Source organism: Tenebrio molitor, chromosome 5 (assembly GCF_963966145.1).
Source record: "Tenebrio molitor chromosome 5, icTenMoli1.1, whole genome shotgun sequence".
Classification (NCBI taxonomy): domain Eukaryota; kingdom Metazoa; phylum Arthropoda; class Insecta; order Coleoptera; family Tenebrionidae; genus Tenebrio; species Tenebrio molitor.
The window spans coordinates 20,231,183-20,249,415 of NC_091050.1; the positions used below are offsets into that span (position 1 = coordinate 20,231,183).

The 18,233-nt window shown below is 35.0% G+C and overlaps 1 protein-coding gene and 1 long non-coding RNA gene across 8 annotated transcripts in view; one reads left to right on the top strand and one right to left on the bottom strand.

The window, feature by feature from the left end:
* Positions 1-5,159: 5,159 nt before the first annotated feature.
* Positions 5,160-10,549, bottom strand: LOC138131353 (uncharacterized). Of its 5 annotated transcripts, none has more exons than XR_011159772.1 (5): positions 8,932-10,549; positions 8,158-8,743; positions 5,808-6,027; positions 5,527-5,747; positions 5,160-5,476 (listed from the first exon to the last, which is right to left on the bottom strand). It is a non-coding gene; the product is annotated as an uncharacterized lncRNA (long non-coding RNA). The 5 variants fall into 5 exon arrangements; XR_011159768.1 differs by having other exon boundaries at positions 8,798-10,546; XR_011159769.1 differs by lacking the exons at positions 8,158-8,743; positions 8,932-10,549 and adding exons at positions 6,601-7,589; positions 7,771-8,151 and having other exon boundaries at positions 5,808-6,431.
* Positions 10,550-13,041: 2,492 nt separating this feature from the next.
* The window catches only part of LOC138131346 (uncharacterized), an 82,699-nt gene continuing 77,507 nt past the window's right edge, over positions 13,042-18,233 (top strand). For all 3 annotated transcript variants that reach the window (XM_069048313.1, XM_069048314.1, XM_069048315.1), the window contains exon 1: positions 13,042-13,215. The gene's annotated coding sequence lies outside the window, so the exon portion shown is untranslated. The remainder of the gene's footprint in view (positions 13,216-18,233) is intronic.

An 18,233-nucleotide genomic window follows, 5' to 3' on the forward strand; every position in this document is an offset into this window, starting at 1 on the left:
GAAAAGTTTGTTTAAGCTTGAGTAATTAAGGCAAGACATGTCTGCCCTGAGTGAAAAGCATTCATTTGTACAGTTAATTTCAAAATTATAGAGTACACCTAATTTTCTACAGTGTAAAATGCACTTACATTTTTTGTCAATGATCAATGTCAATTTTGACAAAACAAATGCCTAATCTAACCGAAAACGCGAAAGTGCTCATTCTTTCCAAATTAGAAGATGGGTGGTCCATCCGAAGGGTAGCTCACTATTATAACATCGACAAGAGCACCGTGCAGAGGATAAAACACACTATTATGGTGTTCTAAAATATCAACGACATTTTATGTTGTCAAACTTACCTAACCTATATAAAAAATATGACACTTAAATTTCAAAAAGGCATCTTTACATGTGGAAAAAACTGTAATAAATTGACTTCTTGATTTTTGAGGTGTACTCGATAATTTTGAAATTAACTGTACATTACATTTTATTTTATTTAATTTCTCCCAATCTGTTCAATTAATTTATATCAAATTTTGTGTAATAATGTTTAGGGCTTCTTATTTCAATATCTCTTTACATTGAAATAACTAGTAATTGTGAGAAAGTATTTACTTAATTTTAAATAAAAAAAATATTAAACAATTTTTCTTTGACCAAGATTTAATTTTTGCAAAACGCTGGCGTTATTCTTAAAAATATAAAAAAAGTTATAAAAGAAAGTTGAATATCAGAGAAAAATCTTCAAAAACCTCCGCGACAGCATATGTCTAAAATAAACCATAAAGCTATTAAAACAATAATAAATAATAAATTCATATTTAGAGGTATTTTCATATTTGGTGGGGGAAACCTCGGGGGAAACAAAAGACTGAGAAATGTCAGAAAATTGTATTGTCAGTGTCAAATTTCTCATAAACGCCGTAAAAAGGGATGTCTAGGTCTAGGTCTATTTTCGCTAAATACGGAGTGATCAAGAATGACTGAGTCTGTTGGTAGCAATGAAATTTGGCAAATTTAAAATTTACCAACGAAGGTTAATTTTTGTAATAGTATAAACATAACCTGCATTACCAAGAATGTTTTTAATGTCATCTCAAGTTAAAAAATCCAGTCAATGCGTGGTCAGTGCCAATTACTAGACAAAAATCACCAGTATTTTCAATTGTTTCATTGCCAACAGACTCAGTCATTGTTGATCACGCTGTAGATAGAAAAAATAAATTCTAAGGAAACCAATTTTTGTCAGTGCTTCAAAAGGAGTTATTCTCATATAATCCAATGTATTACAAATTACTTATTTCTCTAGTTCAACGACGAATAACTTCCTTGTAGCCAATTTGCTGCATTTCTGTCAAAATCACGAACGTCTTTGAGAAATTTGACACTGACAATACAATTTTGTGACATTTCTCAGTCTTTTGTTTCCGCCACCAAATATGAAAATACCTCTAGTAAGAAATAACGGTGATTTGGTTAATTATTTAATGACAAACGCGTTTAATAAATTATCGTACGATGACAAAGTTTGTATTAAACAATTAGACATTAAATTCATTAAATTAAATTCCTTTATAAACACTCATAAAAATTCTTCTAACCGTAAATTTAATTCATCGTGTCATTGGCTGACGGGTAGTGAAACCAAAAGTAATTTTTTTTGCTGGCCCTGTCTTTTGTTCAACAATCCCAAATTAAAAAGCCCATGGTGTACGACAGGAGTCGATAATTTGAAGACGTTGCATCAATCGGTCGAAAAACACGGGATCATACGTACTTACGCAGCCTTACAATTAAAATTATTTGGAAAGCAAAACATAGAAAATTCTTTGGAAAAGTAATCGGGAAATTAAAACGTCTCATCGATATGACAATTTTTTTGGGCACCCAAGAATTAAGCTTTCCGAGGTCACAATAAAAAACAAGACTCGTCAAATCGCGGTAATTATAGGGAACTCGCGGAATTCTTGTCTTCTTATGATTCAACACAATAGATCAATTTCGACTAAATAATCTCAGTCAAATTTCGATAGAAAAAGAATTAATAAAATCATTGCGTAAAACGCATACATTTTTTGACCAGGTAATTGATTATTTCGCCGATCGATTTAATTTATAAAAAAATGTAACATCATTTTTTGTTCATATTTATTTTAGTTTAGTTAATAAGAATATTATATTTTGTTTTTTATTTTATTTAGAATTTATTTTATTTACTTTATTGAGAATTTATTTTTTGTTTAATGTTTATGGAAAATTTGTTATTTTTGTTGACTCTATATTAACACTCTCATCACTTCCATAATAATAAATAACACTTCCTATTCCTAATTCCTTTCCCGGCAAGAGATTTTCTGAACCTTCCCGTAGGTTCTTGCTGGACACTGCAATTAGCAGTGAGTAACACAGAAATTCCTTTCTAGCAATTACAACAAACATAAGTATTTTATTCTCTCTATGGGACACGGCATGGCCAACTGTATCAAAACGCTAGGCGCCCTCTACGCTAGAGTGCGTTTCAACGAGAGGTACACGTCTATAAACTTGCCCAGAAATCTGTTTCGGTCTACGGTGGCGTGGCTTCCCTAGACAGTAGCGGCGTTAGTTTGTACTTTCCAGGGAATTTTCTAATTTCATTTCAACAGCTGATTTTTCGCCATTTTGTCGCAAATCACAGCCAAGTTATTGTTCTTCACCGTCTTCTCTTTTATGTTGTACAACTTGATTTCTACTCCCGGTTGTGAAAATCTGATATTTTCTGTGTTGTGAAAGTAAAAACAAAAATAAAACTGGACTACGCCAATGCACTCGATTTTGGGTCGCCCTTCCCCTACATCTGGCGCATCTCGGTAGCCACGCCTGTGTACCTCTCGTTGAAATGCACTCTAGGCGCTTATTATATCTAGGCTTATTATGGCCGTCCCACTTGGTTTGAAAAAGTGTTCCCGTCGAGTAGGCCCTGGAGCGTACGTACAGTGGCGCCCCCTAAATTAACATTAGGAACTGATTTGAAAACGAAATTCGTCCCAATGACAGTATTGACAATTAGCTGCGTTCGTTTATATCATTTTTGTGCTAATTTACGTCAAAATCGTTCGGTTATTGTAAAATGAGCAAATTGATGTAAATCTAAATCGTTCGTTCGGATATTAGACGTCAGAGTCATTGGAGGAAGCTCGATTTGCTAGGAGTATTTCGACCGAGAATGTTGAGATTTTGGCGCCTGTCACAATAGTAGGGTTATATCTGGTTATGTTTATGTGGTATGTGGAACAAGAGAGAAAAACAAGGGCATTTGCACAAGGTTTGAGTGGTGGGAAACGATGTAGGAGGACAAGAACAATGAAACCATAATCTGTGAAAATTTTGCCGTTGTTAATGTTGAATGGAAAAAGTACCCTGCAGCAATTGTGTATCTAGTTGGTAACCCGTGGATAACATAGCAGAGCATTTTGTTGGCTGTGCAAGGTCTTTCACCAATGGTTTCAGATTTGGTATTATCCAAACCATACACAGTATACAGGATCTACCAGAACTGGCGGACCAAAATAATGCGGTGAATTCATCATCTTCTGGGAATAATAGGAAAAATGTTCAAAAAAATCTATCTTAAATAGTAATTACTAATTAGGAAAGAAGCAATTTAAACTGACCAATTCTATTGTTGATGTTATGTTACCTATAAATTAGTTTTCCTGCTTTATTTGTAACTATGGATGCATTTCAAATGATGCATATGCATTAAAAAAAATGAGGTCCGGTCCGGTAATATAAGAGGAAGAGGAGTAATTTGAAACTAAACTGACTTCCCAGTCAGTCGCCGACGAGACTTGTACAAATTTTCGGTGCGACCGCATTAAAAAAAGTGGTACTCAACCCACGACGCAACGCAAACAATTATTACCGGGGGCGGAGTTACAAAATAAAATATGTTGATTTCTAAAATTGAATGAGGACACAAAAAAACTGCCACTGAAGGTGGCGAAAACACAAAACAGGAGAGAATGTGAAATATGCCGCCGTAAAAACTTATCTTCCCGAGAAAGAACGGAGGCCGCGGCGGAGGCAGATAACTCACACCTCAGGGCCGACAAGATGGAGGAGAATCGGATTGCTCTGATCTGAAATCAGCGGGGTTCGTGGCGTCCTGAGGGAGTAGATCCTCTCAACCGTGGTGCTTCGGTAACTGCAGCCTGATCTCCGCTGCTGTTCTTCGGAGGGGTGAAGGGGTTCTCCAGATTACACTCCTTTTCGCCGGAACAACGAAGCGACGGGAAGAAAGAGTACGGCAGACGTGACGAGACGGAAGGAGTGAGAGAAGTAAAAAAAGACCCTTTCGTGAAAAAGGGGACGCAAATTGGTACTGATCAGGGTTGAAAAACGTGACTTACTCAGTTGGCGTGAGGTCTTTTTTGGGGGGACGTGCAAGGTTGTGACTCCCAGAGATCCGGAATTTCCGCACAAGTTGGGGTTCCAAGGTACACAAATGGCAACTACGGCAACGGAAAGGACAACCACTCAACTTTTTGGTCGTGGTACAGGAGACTTCGTCCAGGGGGCCTACCACCGACTTCGGTGAGTTTTCTCACCAGTGAAAAAACTCACGTGCATTTTGTCACTCATTTTTTAAAAACGCTACTATTGACATTGCGTGAGATGAGAAATTTCACCGATGAGTTTTCTCATCTGTTAGATATTGCAACGTTGCAATTCGCGTTCGTTGCTTAGCAACATATAGGTTTCGATCGTGGTTTTGACATTTAACAAATCATTTTTCACGATTTTTGAAACTTTATAATCAATCTTTATGACGAAAGAGCAAAAAGAAATTTTGGTCGAGTTTATGCGGACTCACCCAGAATTAATTTCTGGAAAATTCTCCGCAAAAAGAGTGGAAAGCGTGAAGAAAGGTAATTTTTCATATTCGTTACTTTAGAATTTATATATATCTACATCGTTCAAAGGGTGCAAAGTGGAATATAACTAAATATACAAATTTGACATCTACCAAACATAACATCAAAAAATTAGAACCGATTTTTTGTCAATAGGTAACTTTTCAGGTGCTCAGCCTATTTTGCAGTACTCAGCAAGCTAAGTGCTTCAAACAGTCAGCCACGCACCTGAAAACTGGTGGTGACAGCTCATTTGTATACTATTAAAATATCCAAGGCTTAATTTCAACATTTTATTTTAATTTCTACAGATCTGGCAAGACAATAAGAAGATGCTGTGAATAAGAGAAAAGCCAATAAAACAGGAGGTGGAGTGAACAGTTTTGCAATTTTCAGTCATTGTCACAAACTGAAGAATTTATTGCTGCAGTGTTGACACCAGTTGCTGTTTTGAATGCTCCTGGTTCTGACCATCCTCCAACCCAATCAATTCGTTCAGTGACTTCAGAGCCTGCCAGTCCTAATAGTTGTTCAGCACCAAATCCTTTTCCTCGTCGATCTCCACGTCCAAAAAACCCGACCATTAGAAACTCCACCTGTAAATAAAACGATAAATAAAAAATGCATAAAAGTTACATGTGCTCACTGAAACTGATGAATTTATTTGTGTCTGACACTTCTAAGGGCTTCCAAATTGTTAGGATACTTAATATAAGTATTTAGTACCTACTTTGGGCTGGCTCAAGGCTTCTGTTACCTACTTCATGAAGTGCGTCACTCACAGTTTGTTGAGAAATGCTTATGAAGCAACTGTATCCAACATCATCCAACATAAGCCTGATAGCTGCTCGTAGCATAGAAGGTGTGCTGCCAACAAATAAAAAAATAATGCAGACAAAAAAAAAACATTATTATTAGCTTAATTACTTGAGTATGGATAGATAAATCACTGGGTCTTCTTTTCAGACGCATATAAGATCACAATAAAATTAAATAACTCCAGCAGCTCGCCTCAATAACACATCTACTTCTTCTCCAAATTCTCAATTAAATTGAGCATCATTAAATCATCCATTTTATGCACAAGTTTGATTGCAGACCACTGGCAAAATAACACAAAGAATATTGTTGCGAATTGTACCTACAACTGAAACGCGTGGGTGAAGAAGAGAAAAACGAACGGATAACGTCAACATTTAGAATTAGATTAACAACACACAAAGTTGACAAACTGAATTTACAAAAGGTAACACTTTGAACGGTAAATTATTTGATAGCATTGATTACAATACAAACGGATTGAAATGGATTAGAATTGAAAACGAACGAAAAGCGAGACAACCGGCGTCCGGCGTACTCACACCGCGAACGAGGATCTAGGAACGAGGGGCGAGGGCAGTACCGCAGAACACACGCAGGGCGCAGGGGGGCTGCCTACCACCGACTTCGCGCCAGAACTAGATCTACTGCCCATAGAGGCATAGATGGAGGGATGGTTCACTTTTAGATGAATAATTCCAAACAAATATAATCCACAGAGTCCACTTCAACCTAAAAAAACACGCAAAGCACGTATTGTAATGCATATTTTACAATTTACAAGTACAAAAACTATTGGACACACTATGGGGTGTGTTAAAGAAAGAAACGTACAATTAACAGTGCAAGTAATAATAGTCTCATCAAGATGTAGAAAAAGAGCGTTTGGTTGATTACCTACCTGCGTTTTTCTTCAAATTTTATCTGATATTTAATAATAATAAAGCAAAAATATTAAATATTCACTTTGTTTAATTAAACATTTCATATATTATTCATTATAACCAACTAGTATTCTTCATTTGAATTGAACACACTTCAAATGTCAAATCTCACCATAATTCCACTCATATTTCGGATAAGCAACATGACCTCTGGCGGTGGAAAGTCAAATCACCGAAAATTATCGCAAATGGCAAAATAACACCACGATCTGTGACGGTGAACGTGTACGGGCCACAGGTACGGACGTTATAGTGACAAAAAATGGTGTTACAATTGGCAAAAAGAAAGTACATAAAACCAAGTGTTGTGTCCATGGTTGTCATACATGCAGAGCGAAAGACAGAGAGACCAGCTTTCATTACTTTCCACGCTAAAATAGTTGTAAAGTGCAAATCATATACATTTTTAGCGGCAAGGAAATTATAGACAGAAGAAAAGCTTGGGAAAAGGTTTTGTTATTGAGAAAACCTGCAAGACGGCACATGCGAGTATGTGGAAATCATTTTTTACGTGAAGATTTTATAAATCGTAAGTTACACGAATTTGAGGTTAAAAGTTTGTAGTTTATTCTACTTTTTTCAGCTTCACGCAGCATTTCCCAAAAATTGCGATTGAAGGAATTTGCTGTTCCTTCTCAAAAATTACCCAAAAGGACACACGACACAGAGAAAGTTTGCATCAAAAATGACAGGCAAAGTAGACTGTAGTGCACTTGACATAATAAGTGAGAAGGTAATTGTATTAAATAAAAAGACATTTAGTTTATTGATGTATTTTTATTGAAAACTTGTTCCTGTAAATAAAATTTCATTGAAATTTAACGAAAAAAACCTAAAATTACCTGCCCTATATCCCATCACACTGTACCACACACCGACTGTCAGCAGAAGCCTCCAAGTATTTAAGTATTAAATTGTAGCTACTCGAAGAAAAGCCATCCTGTAACTGAAATATCAACATATAGTATGTTTTCCACTTTTTAAAAGACTTTCAATGTTTTAAAACAAAATATTTAATGCACCTAACCTATCTTTACGCCTCTATTTATTTTACGCCTGTTTTACGAAATTACATCATAATCTTTGATGTTTACATTAAAAAATGTTACTTTAAGGAATACACTTACCTTACTGAAAAACACTGCACCCAATTAACAAATAAAAGAGTTTTGGGCACAAACATTAACACGTAAACAAATGGAAAATCTCACGAGGAAGATTTTCGAACAGCTGATTGTCAGAACAGCAGCGCCCTCGCAGTAGTCGAAATCGCGAATAAAGCGATCGAAAAATCTCACGCGTTTTCATTCGACTTTTGTCACCGGTGAGAAAAGTCACAGCGTCAATAGTAGGGTTTTAGCACTTTTCATTAAAATGACGTCATTTTGGTGACAAAACTCACCGGTGAGAAATCTCACACGAGTCGGTGGTAGGCCCCCAGGTTCCACGACGAAAACGTATAAACTGACAGTTTTTGACAATGAAATGGCATATAACATAACCTGATACTTAACTTTTTAAATGTGTGGTTATTCTAAATTTCACTAGATATCGCCACTTCATCTCCATCATCGGCTTGTCATTTGGTTTACGTTTTTTCGACATTTGGGATGGCCATAACATAGTTTAATGAAGTTGGTCATGGAAACGTGCATCATGTGTCGCCATCTTCCGTCAAGTTGACAACTTATTCATTCTAAAGTTTAAATAAATTCGGGACTGTTAAGTTGTTTTTTTAACAAAATGGGCAGAAAGTGTTTTATTTGTAGAAATTTGAAGCCTTTTTCCCAATTTCCAAGCGATTCTGATCAGAGAAACAAATGGCTAGTCTCTTAAAAGATTTTGTAGTATTTTTTGAATAATAACATTTCTTATAGAAGGTAGTTTATTAAATGGTATTATAGATCTCAACAAAATTACAGATCATCTTCAAAAAAAGTGACACTCACTAAAAATGCTGTCCCATTCGTATTTGTAGGAATTCGGATCCAAAATATACAACATGCAAAATGTTTTCTTTGGTTATTTTAGAACCCTGTTGTTGTTTGTACGAATTCATATCCTGACCCAGTCCCCAGATGAAAATGAACTGCTTCTTCCCTGCAAAACAATACATATACAATACATATTTGTCAAAGTGATCTTTTATGTCACTTTTATCCACCATCATACTAGGATCTTTGTTAAGATTAATAGCCCTTCAAAATCGGAGTCAATTGCTATATCCCAGTGATTCATTTGTAGGCATTATTGAGAATTGCGAATATAGTACAAAAACTGTTAGGTACCATTTCTACAATATGAGAAACCATGTACTCATTTGCATGACTTGCTGTATGATCACCTCCTTCAAAATTCAGCGTTTTCCTGTGCAGACCACAAAGCTGCAGTATGCAATGTTATTATTAAAACAGCTGCGAAACCAGTCCTTAGTAATATTTTTGTAGCATAAATGGATTCTTTGAAGACGAAGCTTGAACAGTAAACCACTGAGCTGAAAAGTTTTGAAGTTATAAATAGTGCTCTTGCCTTTAAAAATGTGTTTTGTTAGTGTTGTCATCTAGTTAAATTGAACCCAACATTTTCGTCTTCGTGTTTTTTTTAATGGGCTGTTAACAATAATAACATAAAAATGAGGCCATTGACCTTGACGTTAATTAATTGACGTTAATGTCAAATTCAGCTATAGTTTGGTTGTTTGTTGAGGAGATGTCGCTAGTAGTAGTAGATGTCCATAGACAAAATAAGAACATATAGAACGCAAACTCCCTATACATTTTTTGGGCACAAAGCGTTTACCGCCATCTCTTATCCTGGTGACGGTGCAAAATCACAGCCTACTGGATGCGTTTACCTTTCCTTTGATTTTTTATCATTGCAAATTTTCACAACAAATTAAAACGCCAACAATAGGTACTTTCGATGTTTTATTTTCAACCGTCTTTGATACAGTTCTGCTTTATTTTTATAAATATTATTCCTAAATGCTATCGTTCTGGTATCCTACCATTTAAAATTAAATTTTACCCCTTAATGTATGTAAATGTGGTTAAATGAATTATTTTACCAATAATTTCACATATTGCGTAAGTGTAGGACTGCTTCCTGCCAAAATTTTGTGTGCCCCGGATTTTTGTAAACTCCACAAGCAAGAGGTTTCTCGCAACGTGGGCGAAATGTCCCTCCCTCCAGATTATTATCAAAGAGTTTGTCAAAAAAGTTATTGTTTTTGCAGTTCCCAAGTTTTCATCATTTAGGTTTGTTCTACCTGTTAGTTAAAATATATATTAGATTATTAACAACAATGTTATTAGGAATTACCACAGTTAAATAATAGGGTGATAGTTGAATTAATCATGATTATGACGACTCAAAACTTGAGTTGGATAGAACATCTTTTGGATCTTATCTGCTTGTACGTAATTTTGTGGAGGGCTCTTAATTCGCCTCACGCTGAATGATAAAGATAAACCTTCACTATATGCTCCAATTTCACACTTAAAATTTCTCCGTTTACTTCCCAAACCAAATCTTTTGTTATCCTATAATTTCTAATTCCTTTAATAAGATGAGATGTATCAAAAATGGTGTAATCTCTTGGTCTTGAAGTATTATTTTTCTTTCGATTTGTTGATTATTTTCTATATAAATTTTGCTTGATTCTCTCAACAACAAATTTAGCAATCTTAGCAGCGGTACTACATTATTTGTGAACGTGACACAGCCTCATTTTAAATTACAAGATAGTGACATAAAGATTGACACTGCTTTGACTGATTTTTAGATTATTGAGATTACTTTGATTTTAAAGTTTTGACTTTTTAAAACATTTGCGCCCTCTTGTGTTGTGGTGAGGGTGCGCTAAACGATTTTCCAAAAATTTATTAGGGACTTTTCATTCTATAGTATTTTATTTTCTCTATGTAGATGTCCATAGAGAAAATAAATGATTTATTCAAAAAATCAAATTTGTTCGTTTCAAAAATCTTTATTAATCATTGTCAAAAATTGGCTAATCAATTTCGTTATGATAAAAATGATAAAATAATCCAAAACGACTTTCGTACTTGTTCCGAGCCTCTTCTACCTGCGATGTCGAAGCCTGACTAACTTGTTTGAATAGTTTTTGACCAAAAAGTTCGTATTCGGTAAGTAATACTTTCGAAAAAAAAGTTATTACAAAAAATGTTATTTTCAGAATTGAAAAAAGGTGGATAGAGGTTTTAGATACTTCTGGAATACTTTCTTCAAAATTACAAAATTCACTCACTTGGCAAGACCACTTTTCAGAAAATTATTCTACAAGTTCTCAAAAAACTAGATTTTATAGGTGTCCCGTGCCATTCCCATCAGTTTTTCGTTCCAAATTCACAGTGTCACAAAATAAAACAGTTTTTTTAGACAATTCGAAGATTTTACTGACTATGTAAATTACAAAAGTTGTGATTCCTGATCCTGAAGTTATCCCAGAACGTGCACATTCATCAAAATCCTCAGGCAAAGTGTTATAGGTTTTTCACCGTACCAAAATGTGTGAACTCAATCTCAGAGAAAAGATAATCTATTACATGGATCGTTATAAGCGAAAAACAATTTCAAAATTCAAACCTTTATAAGAAAACTCTAAAAATAATGAAATAAAATGTTTGGGTAATTGTTTGTCTTTGTTTTTTTTAATAAATAAAACCATAATATGAAAATAGGTAAATAAAAACAAAAAAATATGTCCGTATGCAACTAATTATACATTGGATTACAAGAATTGAGGAATATGCAACTTATTATACATCTAGTTCGGCCCTACGTTAGCGCGTCGCTACTAGCGCGTGTCGCTGAAATTTGAATAGATCTAGACAGTCTTACTATGTTTAATTGTCTGTGAATTGTACCACAGACCAATAACGAATTAAGACTGTTAAAGTCCATATAAAACCTAGGAGACGTGGACGATGCTAGCGCAACCCTAGCGTAGGGCCGAACTAAATAACCGTATTTAGTCGATGATGAATCGGCTATTTACGTTGACAGCGGGAAATTTGATTTATTTAAAAAATCAAATTTGTTCGTTTCAAAAATCTTTATTAACCATTGCCAAAAATTTGCTAATCAATTTCGTTATGATAAAAATTATAAAATAATCCAAAACGACTTTCGTACTTGTCCCGAGCCTCTTCTACCTGCGATGTCGAAGCCTGACTAACTTGTTTGAATAGTTTTTGACCAAAAGTTCGTATTCGGTAAGTAATAGGTACTTTCGAAAAAAAAGTTATTACAAAAAATGTTATTTTCAGAATTGAAGAAAGGTGGATAAAGGTTTTAGATACTTCTGGAATACTTCCTTTAAAATTACAAAATTCACTCATTTGGCAAGACCACTTTTCAGAAAATTATTTTACAAGTCACAAAATAACAGTTTTTCCAGACAATTCGAAGATTTTAATGACTTATATGTAAATTACAGAAGTTGTGATTCCTGATCCTGAAGTTGTCCCAGAACGTGCACATTCATCAAAATTCTCAGGCAAAGTGTTATAGATTTTTCAACGTACCAAAATTTGTGAACTCAATCTCAGAGAAAAGATAGTCTATTACATGGATCGTTATAAGCGAAAAACAATTTCAAAATTAAAAACTTTATAAGAAAACTAAAAATAATGAAATAAAATGTTTGGATAATAGTTTGTCTTTGTATGTTTTTTAATAAATAAAACCATAATATGAAAAATAGGTAAATAAAAACAAAAAAATATGTCCGTATGCAACTAATTATACATTCGATTGCAATAATTGAGGAATATGCAACTTATTATACATCTAGTTCGGCCCTACGTTAGCGCGTCGCTAGTATCGCGCGTCGCTGAAATTTGAATAGATCTAGACAGTCTTACTATGTTTAATTGTCTGTGAATTGTACTATATTACAGATCCCTATTTCCGCTCTTCCATTTTGTGTTTTGGTTCTAAGAGACTACTACAGATGGCACCAGAAAACGTTGCACACAAGGTTGGTAGAACTGACTAATTTGTATAGTAGGTTGCCTCGTTGCCATTTAAAGCAATAGTTTGAATTTTTTCCCCCCGCAAAAGTTACTCGTGACGTCACAATGTACTAAAATTTTACGACAGAGTCTGTAGATGATGCTTTAGGTGTTCCCTCGTTAGAACAAAGCCCAAAGAGACACCCAATACACCCCACGGAGCTTATAAACCTTGGGTTCTATTCGAACACTAAAAATTTCTGGATTGATTTTACGTCACGAGTTACTTTCCCTCCCTCCCCCCAATTTTCAACGAGGCAACCTATTATATAAATTAGTCAGTTCTACCAACCTTGGTTGCACAAATTTATTGAAAGAGACAGCCATCTATTCCTAGATGAATCTATTTACTTCTTTATCTATGCCCTACAGCCCCTACAGCCTACAGTACACAGGCCCTACACTTTTCCCTTGTCAGCAGAGGAGTGAAGATTTGAAGAATTACTGTGTGTTTTTGTGTTTCTGTGCTCTAACTGTGTGATTTTGGGTTGTACTAGACGTTGTTGTTGTCCATCTTTTCTCTTTTTGAACTAGGTATGTATTTGCGGCACTTTTATTACAACGTGATCAAGAATGACTGAATCTGTTAGTAACAATGAAAATTTGAATGTTTTTGGTACCACTGTAATCTGAACGCATTTCCGGTTGTCAACTTTGATGGAATTGACAGGCGAATTTGACGTTTACCATCAAGGGGTCATTTTTGCATTAGGATAAACATACCCGACATAACCTAATTTTTTTTTTAATGTCGTGTCCAGTGTTGCCAGATGCACGTTATGACATTTCCCTCTCTCTAATACGAAAATACCCGAAAATACCCGATGTAGTTTTTTCCAACAAAATTTGTCATTTAAGACATGAATAGCTTTTGCAACGAAAATTACACGAGTCGACGAAGAAGCCGAGTGTAATTTTCCAAAAGCAAAATCTACGAATGTCTTAAATAACAAATTTTGCAGAAAAAAATAGACCACGAATTAATTGTATTCGACTTGACAATCCAACTCGAAAATTTTGAACTAATTAAATTGCGGGGTTTTTTAAATCTGGACCAATCAAATTGATTTTATAGTGAAAAAACACTCTACTGCAGTAGGAGTTTTTCAGCGAAAAAATTTATATCAAAATGAAATGTCAAATTTAATTAAATTATTATGAAATCGATACACACGTATAACAAACAAGGCCCTAAATACATATATGATTAGTATTACATTCAACGTTATTCTTTACTATAATAATTGCTGGTACAAATGTTGCGTATATGCGTCAACTCGATAAATAATTTCTCGATGGGTTGTCACTGTTAAAATTACAAATCAAATATTTTTCATGATCTCCTGTGGTGCAGTTTTACCGGAATTCGGCGAATAAAACTGTAGACGTAGAGCCGCCTCTATAAATTGCATCATAAATAACTCGAACTCCACTATTGTCGTATTAGGTTGTCCTGGTCCGGGCCCGGGTAGTCGGTTTAGGAACTAGTTAGTAGTTAGCCAGATGCTGAGACCGAGATGGTGAGATGCTACAACGTGTCCTTGACCATCATAAAAAAACCGTTCCGCATTTATTTCCGCCCGTCCCCATCTAAATGATATAAGTTTTTCGCTTCGAAAGCGAAAAGCCCCTGTTTTACCCTAAAAATTAAAAAACCCTCACTAATACCCCCATTCATTGAAAATGCCCCCGTCTTCGGGTAAAAACCCCCAAATTGGCAACATTGGTCGTGTCAAGTTACTGCTCGTCAAATCTTAGATGGCCGCTAAGGATGCGCAGAAGAGGGAGTGCGATGCAAGATGTGGAACCGAGATGCGACAAGGTGAAGCGGTAAAGTGGGGTATAATTCTGAAAAGTACACTCAGATACAGAAATCGACTTGTTCTAACTCCGCGTTGTCGACGAGATTTTAATCCTGTAGCTGTAATCTACTGACGTATTGGGAGTCTTCAACGTATTTGTGATCTGCAATTTTTATTACCTAAATAATAATAAATAGGTACCTTTCCCACAAAATTTTCGACAGCATTGTAATTTTTACATTTCTCCTTTTTAGAAAATGACACCCATAAAGTTGCTCTTATTGTTAACACACGTTGTACATTTTGATAATTACGTCTCCTTAAATTTCAAAATCATAAAGCACTGTAAATTTTATTGAAGTACCTGTCCTATTTTGTCGGTGGACGAGTCGATTGGACCGTTCGCTTAAATTACAATTACAAACAGATGTTCGTTATTCGCAGAGCTTCAGCCACTTTTACATAATGCCGAAAATAATTTCCCAGAATTCGAATACGGTAAGATGAGGCACAAAGAATTATTCATTATTTTAATAAACTGTTATGTATTACGAAATCAAAGACATTATTCCATATACCTAATTCATAATGTCATATTAATCGTTTAAATTTAAAATATTAATAACATAATTACATAACATTTTTGTTTTATATTAAATACAAAAATGTCCGATAATATTGCGGAATCTGGAAAAGTGCCCCGAATGCTTGCAGCGTTTCCACGTTGAATGGCAAGGGAAATCCTCTCGAAAAGGAATTTCTTTGATTTTGAATCGCCTGATTCCGCGATAAATATGTTTCACTGTGCTTTTAAAAGCCATGGTCCCATGGTTTGGAGTGTACCAGTGTTTCCACTGCTGCGACGGTCGAACAAGTGACGTCCCCACTCCTACCGTTACCATTGCCCATCCGAATCTCAGCGGCCATCTAACATTTGACGAGCAGTAAAACATCCGGTCAGTGCCAATTACGAAACAGAAAAACACCAATATTTTTCAATTGTTTCATTGCCAACAAACTCAGTCATTGTTGATCACACTGTATTTCTGTTTCGCGCGAAATGTATTTTAACAAAAATAACAAGACACAAAAAAATGGGTCGCACGTAGGGTTGGTGATGTTTCCACCATCACCATGCTTTATGAAATCCACAATTATCTGGATCATCCCCGTGTATCACCCGTTTAATATTTGTAAGCTAGCGAAGGAGCGTAAGACAGCCTGGTTCTAGTTTGTTAAATTTATAAAATCGTACGAACCACGTTTTTGCGTCAAATCAGTGTCTTTGGTTTATCAATCGATAGCTTTGTTAAAAGAAAAGGGGCACTAAGTTTTAGAGTTGGTCTGGGGCTTTCACGATTTATAAGCGCATTCCTTCATTTTAATCCCCTTTAATTATTTCGAGTGTCCGTGCTGCCAGGTGTCACAATTTTTGAAAATTTATTATTCGCAATGTATTATCCGTTCACCTGACATCCGCACTGTCAGTGTCATTTTTTATCCAAATTTCGACTTTTCTTTTGAGTGTACACACGATATACATAAGAACTGGTACGCCCACTTCCCTATACTTCTCTAATAAATAAGCGTGTCAAAAACATGACCAACTTCATTCATATTCGCTTCGCTTCTATATGGCCGTCTCAATTTAGCAAAAATTTGTTCCCGCAAAGTAGTCCATGAAACGTGCATGACCAACTTCATTAAACTATGTTATGGCCATCCCAAATGTCGAAAAAAAGTAAACCAAATGACAAGTCGATGATGGAGATGAAGTGGCGATATCTAGTGAAATTTAGAATAACCACACATTTAAAAAGTTAAATATCAGGTTATGTTATATGCCATTTCATTGTCAAAAACTGTCAGTTTATACGTTTTCGTCGTCATAAAAGTATAAACTGACAGTTTTTGACAATGAAATGGCATATAACATAACCTGATATTTAACTTTTTAAATGTGTGGTTATTCTAAATTTCACTAGATATCGCCACTTCATTTCCATCACATGACCAACTTCATTAAACTATGTTAACGAATTTCTTTTCTAGTACCACAAATTTCCCGAAGAACCTCAAACCATTTAGCTCTAACTCCACTGTCGCTGGGAAATTCAAATAAAGGTTTTTCAGAAATGCCACAAATAATGCATTTAATGAGCATTTTCAGAGCTTTTTGATTGACAAAATTTCAAATTTGACGGCAATTTTACCTTGATGTCTAACAAACAGATGACACCACTTCATCACTATCCATGACATACTTCATACGAAGCCCATTTTAATGGAATTGGAATGGCCATAACATAGTTTAATGAAGTTGGTCATGGTCCCCGCATAGATGTATTAAATTAGATGTAGCAATACCTGGTAAACGTATATCCGTTATTAAAAAACATATCAAAGAAAATTGTACATCTCTCCACTTCTTTCTATATTTAATTAAATGCATTTTTCATCTTTTTTTATCACATTAGCCATAATGTCGTATACGAATCGGTGCTGATTAAACAGACACGCATGCGCACGATTTTAGTCGACGCTGTCAATTTAAATTGTCAAATATTTAAATTTAAAACGAATAGCTATAAAAACGAGTATTTAATATTAAAGAATTGTTTTTTAAACAATAAATTAGGTCCTACTATACTACAATGAGATCCTGTATTGTTTGTTCCACTCCTTACAATCCTTTCACGAGCGAAGAAATATCCTTCCATCGGTATGTACCTACCTGTGTGTATGCTTAAATTAGATTTACCTGCTTATAAAACCCTTTCCAGTTTTCCAAAAGATGAATCATTAAGGAGTACGTGGATAAAAGTTTGTAAAATCGAGGAAAAATTTAAAAAAGTAAAAGATACAGTAATTTGTTCCCAACATTTTCAAATAACTGATTACGATCAAACCCGATTACCTCAGAAAATCCTTTTGAAAGAATCTGTGCCGTCACAAAAGTTAACTTTAAATAAAATGCCAGATAATCTCCCAAACTTCCATATCCCTGGTAATGATAACGACGTTGGAAATTTATGCAATTTTATTACCTACCTTTTTTCATTTGTAGAAAACGATCCTCCTAGTATTTTACCCCAATTAAGTGTGCAAGCAGATGCTAGGTACATTGGTGATTTACAACCACACCATTTTAATAGTCCTCGTAAAGCAAAGCGTCACATAAATATGATAACGACATATGTTGATGAACAAAAACAACTAATAAAAAAATTAAAAACTGAAAACACCAAATTAATCACAAAAATAAATAATTTAGATAATTTGTTGGATCAACTGGTTGAAAAAAAATTATTAGCTGAAGAAAGACAAGAAACTGTAATGGTACAAATTGATTATTAACATTTTTTAACGGTATTTTTTAAATTGATATGTTTACTTTAGGACTCGGTACCTGACGCCATGAAAAACATTTTGAAGAGACAATTGGCTTCAAAAAATGCTAAATTTACACCAGAACTCAGGGCATTTGCTCTAACTCTCAATTTTTATTCTCCTAGAGCTTATAACTATGTGAGATCCACCTTTAATAACCTTTTACCTCATCCTGTTACCATAAATAAATGGTATTCATCAGTAAATGGTGACCCAGGGTTTACTGAAGAAGCTTTTGAGGCTATTAAACTGAGAGTTGCTAACTGCAATCATTCAAAAACAATTGTGGTTAATTTGGTGCTTGATGAGATGGCAATTAGACAAAAAGTGGAATACAGTGGCGACAAATTTCATGGGTAC